General features: G+C 46.8%; 1 non-coding gene across 1 annotated transcript; it reads right to left on the bottom strand.

The window, feature by feature from the left end:
• Positions 1-2,160: 2,160 nt before the first annotated feature.
• LOC115032635 lies at positions 2,161-2,294 on the bottom strand. The gene has a single exon (XR_003838272.1). It is a non-coding gene; the product is annotated as a small nucleolar RNA SNORA70 (small nucleolar RNA).
• Positions 2,295-12,373: the final 10,079 nt, after the last annotated feature.

The raw sequence follows: 12,373 nt of genomic DNA, 5'->3' as shown, positions 1-12,373 counted from the left end.
GGCATCCATAAATTCCACTCCCACCTGTGTGCACTGTCCCTTTGAACCGGTCCTGCCCAACACTTTAGTTACCCTAGAGCCAGCTTGATGGGCTGCACTCAACTCGTGTCCATGGTGGCGGCCATCTGGTAGAGAGCCCTTGCCTGGATCTTTATATGTGATCCAAACTCAGGTCTTCTTTTTAGTGTGTGGCAAGCTCTTTTTATTAGGCGAGCCATCTCCCCAGAGCACCCTTTCCCTTTAATGCTGAAGGAAATTCCATCCAGTTCTTCCGTCCTTCACTGACCGTCATGTCTAACTCCTAACTTCCATGGTTCAAGTCTCTCCTCCTCCAAAGCTCTTTCCTTCCTTTTCTTTCCTTCCTCGTTTTCTCCCTCCAAAATCTCCTGCATTCTAGACAAGTGCTCTATCACAGAGTTACACCTTATAGAATATCACACACACACACACACACACCACACACACACACACATACCCCCCCCACACACACACATACACACATACACACCACACACACACATACACACACATACACACACACCCCACACACACATACACCACACACACACATACACACACACTCACACATACACACACACCACACACACACACATACACACACACTCACACATACACACACGCCACACACACAAATACACACACACATGCACACACACACATACATACACACTCACACATACACACACACACCACACACATACACACACACCACACACATACACACATACACACACACCACACACACACACACACCATACACACATACTCACATACACACATACACACACACTCACACATACACACACACCACACACACAAATACACACACACATGCACACACACACATACATACACACTCACACATACACACACATACACACACATACACACACATACACACCACACACACACACACACACACACACACACACACATCACCTCATTGGCACCGGGCAGAATGTTCAGTGGTTAGGAGCACAGGGTTTCTCTGTGTAGCCCTGGCTGTCCTGGAACTCACTTTGTAGACCAGGCTGGCCTCGAACTCAGAAATCCACCTGCCTCTGCCTCCCAAGTGCTGGGTTTAAAGGCGTGCGCCACCACGCCCGGCTCTGGGTTCAGTTTCTAGCACACACATGGTGGCTCACAACCATCTGTAAGTTCTTCTCTTCCTTCCTTCCTTCCTTCCTTCCTTCCTTCCTTCCTTCCTTCCTTCCTTCCTTCCTTTCTCCCTCCCTCCCTCCCTTCCTTCCTTCTTTCTTTCATTTTGCATTTGTTGTTGTTGTTGTTTTGAAACAGGAATCTCTGTGTAACCTTGGCTGTCCAGGAACTTGCTCTATAGAACAAGCTGACCTCAAACTCAGAGATCCACCTGCCTCTGCCTCTCCAGTGCATCACCACCACCCAGCTCCATCTGTAATGTTAGATCTAGGAGTTTCAGCACCTCTTCTAACCTCTGCAGATGCTAAGCATGCAGGCAATGCACAGTCAGACACACGGGCAAGACACTCACACATAAACTAAAATGAATAAAGATGAAACATTGCATTATACATCCCAGGCCAACCTCAAACTTGCAACAATCTCCTGATGCAGCATCTTGAATGGTGGGATTTTAGGTGGAAGGTACCATGGCTGCCTCAGAATCATGTACCCTTCCTTCCTTCCTTCCTTCCTTCCTTCCTTCCTTCCTTCCTTCCTTCCTTCCTTCCTTTTTTCCTTCCGTCTCTTTAGGGAGACTGGATGTGAAATTTATTAGTGAACACCGCTTGGTGGCATTAGGACTCAGTGCAGCAGAAGGCCTTGGAAGTACAGAGCTGCCACTTGTCTGCTTGTCTGGACGATTGTCATTACTTGACCCCATAGTTATTGGGGATGAACTGCTTCTTAGCTCCCAAGTCCTCAATGCCACATACATTAAACTTAGCAAAGCCTCAGTTCTTTGAGATACAGATCCTCCGGTGGCCAGAGAACTTGAACTCGGTTCTACAAATGATCTCAATCTTATATTCCTTCGTCTTCAGCTTAACACAGATGACCTGACCCAACCACCGTGTCTCGGAGCTTCCCAAAGACCCTGTGTACCCGTCTAGAATCTAAATTAGGACGGCATTGTGATCTGAGATATGCATGTCCATCAAACACAGACTCCAAATTCCCTCAGGGCAACTCAGACAGGCAACAGGCTGCCCACACTACCAAGGAGGTTGCTGCTTATAGCCATGGCACATCAGGGCCCCATGAGGAAAGGAACCTGGAGGCCTCACTGGCTGCAGGCACGGACTGTAGTTCACACATCTTCCATCTTCCATGTATGGAAGGGAGCTGCTTGCCCTGTGCATCTTTGCCTGTGTGTACATCAGCACAGCTATATAAAGGGAAAGATTTCCCCCATCTGACATACATAAATATCAGGGTGAGTAATACTGTCCCTTCTGGTTGCCAAGCAGTGCTGGTATTTATATTGATCTTAGCTCATGATACTTACAGAAATTTAATTATCCCGGAAATCTAATGTTCGTGTTAATTTGGGAGAGGATTTCATTTCGTAAGCAGAGCCAAACATCTGAGGACTGCTGGATTTGCAGCTGCAGGAGAACTGCCAGAAAAACTCTGGAGCAAACTGTTCTCTCTACCCTTGCAACCCGAGGCAGAGCGGAGAGGGGATCCCTGCATTTCCAGAGGCTTGTGGACTCTCCAAAGACATCTAAAATCTCCAGCTAGATTAAAAACTGGAAGGTCAGAAGAGCCCAAAGCCTTGGAGCTGAGAGGTAAGCAAGCCTACCATTGCTTTTGTTTTTGAAACAGGGTGTCATGTGGTCCGCCAGGCCTCCAATTTAGCTTGTTGTTGAGAGCGACATTGAATTTCTTTCTTTATTTATTTTTTTAAGATTTATTTATTTATTATATGTAAGTACACTGTAACTGTCTTCAGACACTCCAGAGAGGGCATCAGATCTCATTACGGATGGTTGTGAGCCACCATGTGGTTGCTGGGAACCGAACTCAGGACCTTCAGAAGAGCAGTCAGTACTCTTAACCACTGAGCCATCTCTCCAGCTCTGTTTTTTTGTTTTGTTTTGTTTTGTGTTTTCGAGACAGGGTTTCTCTGTATAGCCCTGGCTGTCCTGGACCTCACTTTGTAGACCAGGCTGTCCTCGAACCCAGAAATCCACCTGCCTCTGCCTCCCAAGTGCTGGGATTAAAGGCGTGCACCACCATGCCCGGCCTGATTTTTTTTTTTAAGATTTATTTATTTTATATACACTGTGAGTACACTGTTGCTGTCTTCAGGCACACCAGAAGATTTCATTAGAGATGTCTGTGAGCCACCATATGGCTGCTGTGAATTGAACTTACGACCTCTGGAAGAACAGTCAGTACTCTTAACCGCTGAGCCATTTCTCCAGCCCAACATTGGATTTCTAATTCCTCCTGCCCTTATCCCTCAGGTGCTATACCACCATACCTGCCTCTAGTTTATTTTCTGGTGAAACAGACCTACAAACAAAACAAGCAAGCAAACAAGCAAACAAAGACTGGACAGGTGTTGGGCCTTAAGCCCAGCACTTAGAGTCAGATGCAGATGGATCTCTGTGAGGGCAGCCTAACCTATATAACAACTTTCAGGCCAGTCAGGGCTACATTGTGAGACTCTCAAGGGTTAAAAGAAAATAAGCTGGTGAACAGGCTCAACGGTTGAGCGGTTAAGAACCCTTGCTGCTCTTGCAAAAGATCTAGGTTTTGGTTCCAGAATTCACATGACCGGCTCACGACTGTCTGTAACTCCAGTCTGTCACTCCAGGGTTAAGAGCACTGACTGCTCTTCCAGAGGTCCTGAGTTCAATTCCCAGCAACCACATGGTGGCTCACAACCATCTGTATTGGGTTCTGATGCCCTCTTCTGGTGTGTCTGAAGACAGAGACAGTGTAGTCACATATATAAAATAAATAAGAATCTTTTAAAAATAGCCGGGCAGTGGTGGCTGCACACCTTCAATCCCAGCACTTGGGAAGCAGATTTCTGAGTTCAAGACCAGCCTGGTCTATAGAGTGAGTTCTAGGACATCCAGGGCTATACAGAGAAACCCTGTCTTGAAAAAAGCCAAAATAGGGCTGGTGAGATGGCTCAGTTGGTAAGAGCATCCCACTGCTCTTCCGAAGGTCCGGAGTTCAAATCCCATTAACCACATGGCTCATAACCATCCATAATGAGATCTGACTCCCTCTTCTGGAGTTTCTGAAGACAGCTGCTGCAGTGTACATATAATAAATAAATCTTAAAAAAAAAAGAAAGAAAAGACAAAAGACAAAATAAATAAAATAAAATAAAACAAAATATACACCCACACTAGAACCTGCTATAGTTAGTTCTCTCCTTAATGGTACTGTAGCCATAAGGATGGTTATAGACCGACGTAATGGATTTGACGTTCTAGTTGCTAATTCAAGCCTTTAGCCATATTTTATATACAGCACAGCCAATAAACCATGTCTGTTCCCACAAAGTGATTGGTTTTCCTTAAGTCACATCAGCTTCTGTGACCAAGCAGCTCAGGCAGGCATGAGTCCCAATGAAAGCCTGATTCAGGTTACTGGGTTTCTTCAAGATCCTGACTGGCCATGTCCTGTCAGGACCTACGTGTCATAATAATGATGCTACTTTTTTTTAATTGAGCCCCCTCCCTTTTTTGTAGACAAGGATCTGTTTATTCCAGGCTGGTCCTTAAACCAGTTACATAGCCAGGGACGGCCTTGAGCTTCCGATCCTCTTGTCTCCACCTCCTGAATACTAGGATTATAGACATGCGCCACTATGGTGAATTTTATGTGGTGCTGGGGATCAAAACCAGGCAAGCATCCTACCCACTGAGCTGTTACCGTGAGAGGACACGAACAGATTTTTGGGAACTTATAATATGAACATCATATTATAATTTAAGAACGTCATACTATGAATTATTTCACTAACTTATATTGGGTCAGGGTAAGGCCCTAAATGAACATAATATGTATTATTTCATTTTGGCATAAAGCCTCCAGATACTGAAAATCCTTGCCAGAGAAAAGGACGCTAGTCATGGTGGTATAGACCTGTAATCCCAGTTCTTGGGAGGTAGAAGCAGGAGGATGGGGAGTTCAAAGTCAACTCGGACCACATAGTGGGTTTGACGTCATGCTGAGACCCTGCCAGACAGCAACCATTTCCACCAAGAGAAACTACAAATTTGAATCCAGTTTATACGTGTGTGTGTGTGTGTGTGTGTGTGTACATATATAAAGACTTTTCTTAAAAGACAAAGAGGAGGAAGAGAAGAATGACAGACAGACAGACAGACAGACATCTTGCCACTGTGGTTTCTAGAACCTGTAACGATTGAGAGCCTGCTCTGGGCCCTAAAGCCAGAAAGAGCAAACAAAGCTGTGTTTCATTCACTCCAGCAGGCAGAGGAGATACAGCCCTGGAGCTTATTAAATACGTGGGGGAAACATTAGTTCTGTTCTTTAGGAACCACAAAGTATTGAAACTGTGGGGAACAGAGATTCCGAGGTGAGGAGGGTGAGAGGCGAGGGCCGTTCATCCTGTTTCTGTTTTGGTTCCAGGGAAGTCGCGTTTCCATTGCATGGCATGCAACTGGATATTTCCTCCGTCCTCCGTGGCTGGGACCTGGCACACACTGTTTCCTGGCACTCAAAAGAGCGGCAAGTCCCAGCAGCGAGGTCAAAACCATTTTTGGAGCCAAAGAGCAGCATTCCTTTACAGTTAGTTAGCTTTACAACCGCCAAGGCCGCTCCTGCCAGCCTGGTCTAGAGCGACACCTACCAGCAACAAAGGGAACTGTCCCAATTGCCCAGACCTGTGAAGATTACGTGTTCGTACAGATTGCATCCCTCACTAATTACAATCTAATTGATGATGTCTTAGGGTTTCTATGGATACGTTGAAACATCGTGATCCAAAGGCAGGTTGGGGAGGGAAGGGTTTATTTGGCTTACATTTCCATATTACAGTTCATCATCGAAGGAAGTCAAGACATGAATGAACTCAAGCAAGGCAGGAATCTGGAGGCAGGAGCTGAGGCAGAGGCCATGGAGGTGGGGGCTGCTTACTGGCTTGTTCCCATGCTTTCTTATAGAAAGGACCACTAGCCCAGGGGTGGCACCTCAATGGCTGGCTTTCCCCCCATCAATCATGAATTGAGAAAATGCCCAGCTGGAAGTGGTGGTTCACACTCTAATCCCAACCCTTGAGAGACAGAGGCAGGCAGATCTCTCTGAGTTCAAGACCAGCCTGGTCTACAGAGCAAGTTCCAGGACAGCTAAGGTGACACAAAGAAACCTTGTCTTGAAAAAAAAAGTCAAAAACAAAACAAAACAAAAAAGAAAAAGAGAAAGAAAGATGCTGTACAGGCCTGCTTACAGCTGAATCGGATGGAGACATTTCTTTTCTTTCTTTCTTTCTTTTTTTTTTTTTTTTTTTGGTTTTTCGAGACAGGGTTTCTTTGTACAGCCCTGGGGCTGTCCTGGAACTCACTCTGTAGACCAGGCTGGCCTCGAACTCAGAAATCCGCCTGCCTCTGCCTCCCGAGTGCTGGGATTAAAGGCGTGCGCCACCACGCCCGGCTGTTTCTTTGTTTTTTGTTTTTGTTTTTGTTTTTGTTTTTTTTTGAGACAGGGTTCCTCTGTGTAGCCCTGGCTGTCCTGGAACTCACTCTGTAGACCAGGCTGGCCTCGAACTCAGAAATCCGCCTGCCTCTGCCTCCCGAGTGCTGGGATTAAAGGCGTGCGCCACCACGCCCGGCTGTTTCTTTGTTTTTTGTTTTTGTTTTTGTTTTTGTTTTTTTTTGAGACAGGGTTCCTCTGTGTAGCCCTAGCTGTCCTGGAACTCTCTCTGTAGACCAGGGTGGCCTTGAACTAACAGAGATACATCTGTTCCTGCCTCCCAAGTGCTAATTAATGGTGGATGGATTAATGGATTAATGGTGTGCACTGTGACATTCACAAACTTACATAAATTCTCTTCCTTCCTTCCTTCCTTCCTTCCTTCCTTCCTTCCTTCCTTCCTCCCGCTCTTTCTTTCTTTCTTTCTTTCTTTCTTTCTTTCTTTCTTTCTTTCTTTCTTTCTTTCTTTCTTTCTTTCTTTCAAGACAGGATTCCTCTGGGTACTTGCTGGACTCATTCTGTAGACCAGGTTGGCCTCAAACTCAGAGATCTGCCTGCCTCTGCCTCCTGAGTGCTGGGATCAAAGGCGTGCGCCACCCTACCCCACACCCAGCTAAAAAAAAAATTTATTACTTTATGTGTATGAGTGTTTTGTCTGCATGTATGTCTGTGCACCATATGTGTGCAGAGCTCTCAGAACACAGAAGAGGGAGTCTGAACCCCTGATACTGTGGGGACAGACAGTTTTGAGTCACCATGTGGGTGCTGGGAATCAAACCCAGGTCCTCTGGAAGAGCAGCCAGTGCCATCCCCAAGTCATCTCTCCAGCCCAGAGATATGCTTGTATGTAACTCGTGAAATGAGACACACCTAACTCCAGGCCTTGGTAGTGACTGTCTTGAGTTCTACGTGAGTTGCTTGTCTGTCGGGAGCAGGTTGCTTGGTTATGGGTCAGCAGGGAGCTGTGTCCTCTCAGAGGGACATGGAAAATAGTAAGAAATAACAGAGCTGGGAATGGTGGCATACGTCTTTAATCCCAGGGCTTGGGACGCAGAGGCTTTCCGATCTCTGTTCGAGGGCAGCCTGGTCTATTTAATGAGCCTGTGTCTAAAAACCAAATAATGGCAAAAGAGCTAAGGGATAAAGAAAAATATAAAAGAAAGAAAGAGGGCTGGTGAGATGGCTCAGTGGGTAAGAGCACCCGACTGCTCTTCCGAAGGTCAGGAGTTCAAATCCCAGCCACATGGTGGCTCACAACCATCCGTAACGAGATTTGACTCCCTCTTCTGGAGTGTCTGAAGACAGCTACAGTGTACTTACATATAATAAATAAATAAATCTTTAAAAAAAAAAAAAAGAAAGAAAGAAAGAATGGGGTGCCCAGTGAGGAGGCATCTCGGGGGGTACAGGAACAAGTACAGGCAAGTTGACCGTTGACCTCCACACACACCATAAATACTGCTTTTGTTTGTTTGTTTGTTTTTTCGAGACAGGGTTTCTTTTCTCTGTATAACCCTGGCTGTCCTGGAACTCACTTTGTAGACCTCGAACTCAGAAATGTGCCTGCCTTTGCCTCCCAAGTGCTGGGATTAAAGGCATGTGCCACCACACCTGGCTTCTTTTTTCTTTTCGGTACAGGGTTTCTTTGTGTAGCCCTGGCTGTCACTCTGTAGACCAGGCTGGCCTCGAACTGAACTCCGATCTGCCTGCCTCTGCCTCCCAAATGCTGAGATTAAAGGTGTGTTCCACCGCTGCCCAGAACATTTTCAATTTGGTTTTTATCACTTTTATTTTACATGTGTGTCTATGCATATGTGCTCATACATGTGGGCTTACACATATGCCACAGCGTTTTCCGTGGGAATCCGAGTTTAGCAAGTAGTCTATCCTCCAGTGGATGATGAAGATATATTCAGTCTAGTAGTCTTCAGCTGGGTGTGGCAGGGCAGACCTGGGATCCCAGGACTTGGGAGGCATAGGTGTGATGATGATTGTAAGCTCCGGGTCAATCTGGTTCATATGGCGAGTTCTAGGTGTGTTTGTGTGTGTGTGTGTGTGCATGGGAGCCACCAGGTGGTTGCTGGGATTTGAACTCGGGACCTTTGGAGGAGCTGTCAGTGCTCTTGCAGGCTGAGCCATCTTTGCCTTTCCAGCCTGTTAAAGGACTCTTGTAGGAGTTGACTCTCTGCTTCTGTCATTTACTTGTGTCCCAGGTATTGAACCCCAGCGGTCAGGCTTGGTGGCAGGTGCCTTTATCTGCTGAGCCAGCTTGCCAGCCCTGCTTTGTTTGTTTTTTGTTGTTTTTAAAAAATATTTATTTATTTATTTATTTATTTATTTATTTGTAATATGTAAGTACATTGTAGCTGTCTTGAGACACTCCAGAAGAGGGAGTCAGATCACGTGGTTGCTGGGATTTGAACTCAGGACCTTCAGAAGAGCAGTCAGGTGCTCTTACCCACTGAGCCATCTCCCCAGCCCCCCCCCCCCGGTTTCCTTTTCTTTTTCTGGAGCTAAGGACTGAAGCCCAGGGCCTTGTGCTTGCTAGGCAAACACTCTGTTACTGAGCAAAATCCCCACACCCAGGGCAACTTTTCCTCTCTTTTCTTAAAGATTTGTTTATCTATTACATATACAGTATTGCATCTGCAATCCAGAAGAGGGCACCAGATCCCATTACAGATGGCTGTGAGCTACCATGTGATTACTGGGAATTGAACTCAGGACCTCTGGAAGAACAGCCTTAACTAACGGCTGATCTTCCATCTTGCCAACCCCAGGCAACTTTTCTTAAGTTTGGCTTTCAACTGCAATATCCTTTTGTTCTCTCAGATTTGGAGGGAAGAGGTTTTAAATGTGAAATGATAGTGGACTTTGGTCTTGACAGTTCTCTGAAGGAAGCCGTTTTTGTGCACCAAAAGAGATGGCCTAGCAGAAAGGGGAAGTTGTAGATGCAGGAGGGAGGGAGGACATCAAGGAGGAAAACCTTGCTCTTTATCAGTTTCCACAGACACGAAGCAGAGCAGATGAGGTCAGATGCTGGTTGGAGGCAGCCCAGGGAGACACCCTGAGTTATCACTGCACTGCCATGGCTGGCTGCTCTCTCTCCCTTCAGCTGAGTAAGAGAGAGCAGGTACCTGCTGATTGAGAAGAGAGACCTGGGTAACCTGAGATCTCAAGGCAGGAAACTGTCCTTTTAGATGGCAGCGGATCTACAGACGTTACAGACAGTGCCAAGGTTCCACTCAAATTTGAAGTTGGAAATTAAAAAAAAATTAAATTATGATCATTATTTTACTTTATGTGTGTGGGTGTTTTGCCTGAATGTACGTCTGTGGTCTATGTCTTCAGTGGGCTTTGGCGCCCCTGGAACTGGATGGTTATGAGCTGCTGTGTGGGTGCTGGGAATTGAATTTAGGTCCTTTTGCAAGAGCAGCCAGAGCTCTTAAACCCAGAGCCTTCTCTCTGGCCTTTGAAGTTGCAAATTTAAAGGAGGCCACCCAGCCTATTCAGTGCATTTTAAAACCTAGTTGTTTTAGAAGAAGAGAAAGAAAAAAGGCAGGAAGCCTAGATTGGTGGCGCATGCCTTTAATCCCAGCACTTGGGAGGCAGAGGCAGGCGGATTTCTGAGGCCAGCCTGGTCTACAGAGTGAGTTCCAGGACAGCCAGGGCTACACAGAGAAACCCTGTCTCGAAACAACCCCCGCCCCCCCCCCAAAAAAAAAAAAGGCAGGAGAGGAATTCGGCCTCAGTGTTCAAAGGCGGCAGAGTTTCCTTCAGAGATGAGGAAAGGCCTCCGAGGGCAGCCTGAGCACGTCCCTGTGGTCTCTGCTACTCTGGTGAACCAGGCAGGAAGCTCATTTGAGTTTACTGCTTCAGTGAAGACTGGGGGTGTGGCTCGGTTGGTACAGTGCTTGTTTGGTTGCACAGCCTACTCTGAGCTGGGTGTGGTGGCATCTGTTGCTTGTGACCTGCCCGGTGGTGTCGGTGGTGAGGACTGCGCCCAGATCCTGTGTGTATTGGGGGGGGGGGTTCAGTAGTTTCTCTTATCCACAGAGCCATCTCTTGAGCCCCTGACTCCACTCTATGTCTTTAAGGATCAGAATGAGTCCTCGGAGAGATGTGGAGCCAGAAACAGAAAAAGAGACAGAAATAGAAAAAGCGCAAGCCTCCTCCAAACTTGACCTTGGAACCTCTTCCTTCAGAGAACTGTCAAGGTCAAAGTCCGTCTGTTCATTGGGCTTTTATGGGTTCATTTATTTATTCTCTGGCACTGAGAGGCATCAGCCAGTTCCATACCGCTTTCCTGGCATTTCCCAGCTGCAGAGGCAGCACAAAGTCCTAGGGAAGCCTTTGAGGGACATTCCCCCAAGTTGCTCCCACCCAGGGCTATTAACAGGTTGATTGCTGTAATGGGAGATACACAAGGATTCCCAAGAGTCACGTATTCAGAAGGTGCTGACATTCAGGGGTGGTTCCAAAGGTGACAAGCCTGAGCCACCTGAAGGTGCTTATTTAAGTTCATATTTCTGGGGCCTTCTCAGAAGTAATGATTGAAAAAATTCTGGGATCCTGGAACCTCGATCACACCACAGCACACAGCCTCCATTAGAGATCTGTTGCACTTAAAAGAATTGTTGACCATTTTCTCCACCTTAGATGCCTACTGCTCTATCTGGAGGGGCTCCAGCCTGGCTTTACACATGGCTGTGTTTGCTATTCTAAATGACTCAGACACCATCTCCTTTGAGAGCCTCCACGATCTCTCTCTCTCTTCCTTCTCCATGCTTTGTTTTGTTGTTTGGTTGATTTTGGTTTTTCGAGACAGGGTTTCTCTGTATAGCCCTGGCTGCCTGGAACTCACTCTGTAGACCAGGCTTGGCCTCAAACTCAGAAATCCACCTGCCTCTGCCTCCTGAGGGCTGGATTAAAGGTGTGTGCCACTACTATTCCTGGCTCCTTCCCTCTGTTTTTATTAATTTTTCTTGAGGCCTGGTCTCAGTGTGTAGCCTTGGCTGACCTGGAGCTCTCTCTGTAGACCAGTTTGGCTCCAATCAGGCTGTCTCTGCCTCCTGAGTGCTGAGATTAGAGGTGTGTGTGCATCTCTGACTTGCACCCTTCCAGGGCTCCTAGAGCTTTGCTCTGTTGTATCCCACTATTTGGAAGTGAGAATTTATTACGACTACTACTAGTTTATAAAGTAATTGGGGACAGTGACTTATTCAAAAGCACAGAGGGGCTGGGGAGATGGCTTCATGAGTGAGAGCACTTTTTTTTTTTTTAAAGATTTATTTATTATATGTAAGTACACTGTAGCTGTCTTCAGACACTCCAGAAGAGGGCGCCAGATCTCGTTGCGGATGGTTGTGAGCCACCATGTGGTTGCTGGGATTTGAACTCTGGACCTTCGGAAGAGCAGTTGGGTGCTCTTACCCACTGAGCCATCTCACCAGCCCGTGAGAACACTTTCTACGAAAGCGGGAGGGTCTGAGCTCAAATCTCCATCCAGCAGCCATGGGAAAACTGGACATAGCTTTGTGTGTCTGTAAGTCCAGCTTTGGGGAGGGAAGTCAAACAGATCCCAGGAACTCACTGGCCACCCAGCTGAGCCAGAACTGTAAGCTTCAGGCTCAGCGAAGGAAGGTAGAGAAACAGAGAGCTTCGTCCATGGGACGAGTGGGGGCGGGGGAAC

The sequence above is a fragment of the Mus caroli genome, chromosome 11, assembly GCF_900094665.2.
Source record: "Mus caroli chromosome 11, CAROLI_EIJ_v1.1, whole genome shotgun sequence".
Classification (NCBI taxonomy): Eukaryota; Metazoa; Chordata; class Mammalia; order Rodentia; family Muridae; genus Mus; species Mus caroli.
The sequence above is the reverse complement of the archived record's forward strand: the minus strand, read 5'-3'. Positions and strand labels throughout refer to the sequence as shown.